Here is a 2134-nt window from a genome sequence, read left to right as displayed (position 1 = left end):
ACACTCATGAAAGTAGCAGTCAAGAAATTAAACGATGTGTTGCATTAGGCAAATCTGCTGCACAAGACTCTTTATAAAGTGTTCAAGAGCAATGATGTCAGTTAGAGGACCAAGGTACACCTGACCAAAGCCATGATATTTTCAATAATCTCACTGAATGTGAAAGTTGGATAGTAAATAAGGAAGATGGCAGAAGAATTGATGCATTTGAGCTGTTGTGTTGGAGGAGAATATTAAAAGTATCATGGACGGCCAAAAAACAACCCAATCTGTGTTGGAAGAAGTAAAGCCAGAATACTCCTTGGAAACCAGGATGGCCAGACTTGGTCTCTCATACTTTGGACATATTATCAGGAGGAACCAGTCACGGGAGAAGGGTATCATGTTTGGTAAAGTGGAGGGTTGGAGGAAAAGAGGAAAACCCCCAACTACATGGATTGGCATAGTGGCAGCAGCAATGGGCTCAAACATTATGAGGTTGGTGCAGGACTGGGCAGTGTTTCATTCTGCTGTGCATAGAGTCACTATAAGTCAGTATTGACAATGCCTAACAACAACAATAACAACAGCAACAACAACAAATCCAAGCATTTCAATAATCACATAAACTGTAAATAGATAAATCAAAATGTAGGCTGTGTCTACATGACACATTTTAAATATAAAGACACACAGAAATTGGAATTCAAAAGTTGGAAAGAGTAAGCATAAGAAAGTGGTAATATTAAACAAAATAGACTTAAAAAAATAAGAAAAGCACTAAAGGTAAAGAGAGATACTTTGTAATAATGAAAAGCTAAAAATGCCAGGAAGCTATAAGTATTAAAAATATATTTGTACCTAATAACAGAGTTTCAACACACATGAAGCAAAAACTGATATAACTACAGGGAGAAGAAATGCACAGAAATAATTGTAGGTTTAGTAAATGTATCAATCCATATGTAGAACGAATACAGAGAGTCACTGTACCAGAAATAATTGATCAATGGTCAATCATTTTAGGAGGTAGCATATGATCAAGAACCAATAGTGTTGAAGGATGCAGTCCAAGCTGCACTGAAGGCATTGGTGCTTATTTTTTATTTGCTCTTTTTCATGCTTTCTTAACGTTTTCCTCAGCATATCGTTTTTGAAAAACTGGTTGTTTTGATTAAGGAAAATCCTCTAGATTTTGGCTTTATCATATGGTAAAAGAGTGAACATTTATTATTCTTTATGTGAACTGCAGTTTGGGTCAGATTCAGACATTTGAAAGAGCTCTGGGTCACTGTAAGCCACAAAATTTTGAACTTGGGTTGACCAGTAAAAACCATTAGGGTGATGCTTGGTGCTCAGCAAGTGCGTTATAGACACCTGTGCCAGGATAGATGGTCACAAGACATGCCAGAGCACTAAGCTGCCTGCCATCCACAGCAAACTCTCATTCAATGAAGGTACACATTGGTTCAAGCAAAACACCGTCCAAACCCGGTGGCCTTCCCCACTTGGTCCAAGGCTGAACTAAACTAATATAAAGGATTCCTCTGACCCTTGTGAAAATCCTCAGAAGTTTTTGCGTGAGTTAACGTTTAACTAGCACGATGAGCCAGGTCCTTCAGACTTGTATAGCTTGCTGCACATGTTTCAAAACTCACCCATCATCAGGAGATGGATGAATGAAGCAAAATGGAAGGACTCTGAAGCAAGTTTAATCCCCCAAACTGGAATTACAGGAAAGGAATTAAGAGATGAACTTCAAATTTGACTCAAGAGTTTAATAGCAACATTGCCAAAGGTTTTTCCTAGAAAGTTTAGTTGCACAAAGATCAACCTGCAAACAAGTGAAGGGAGAAAATACGCATGCCTTAATGGATCGTGTTTCCACGTTGTTTGAAGAAGATTCAGACTTAATGATGAGTGTAAAGAAACATTGAACTGTGTCAATTCTGTTTTAGGAGGACTATTACCTGAGTGGGGAGTCCTGGTGTGGCACTGTGCGTTAATGTGCTGCACTACAAGGCTTGTTTGAAACGTAAGGTCAGTGACTCAATCTTACTAGCTGCTCCTCGGAAACCCTATACAGGGTCCCTATGGGTGGGAACCAACTCCATGATTTGTTGTTGTTGTCAGGTGCCATCGAGTCGGAACCGAC

This window comes from Chrysochloris asiatica, unplaced genomic scaffold (genome assembly GCF_000296735.1).
Source record: "Chrysochloris asiatica unplaced genomic scaffold, ChrAsi1.0 scaffold00138, whole genome shotgun sequence".
Taxonomy (NCBI): Eukaryota; Metazoa; Chordata; class Mammalia; order Afrosoricida; family Chrysochloridae; genus Chrysochloris; species Chrysochloris asiatica.
This window is presented reverse-complemented; position numbering follows the sequence as displayed.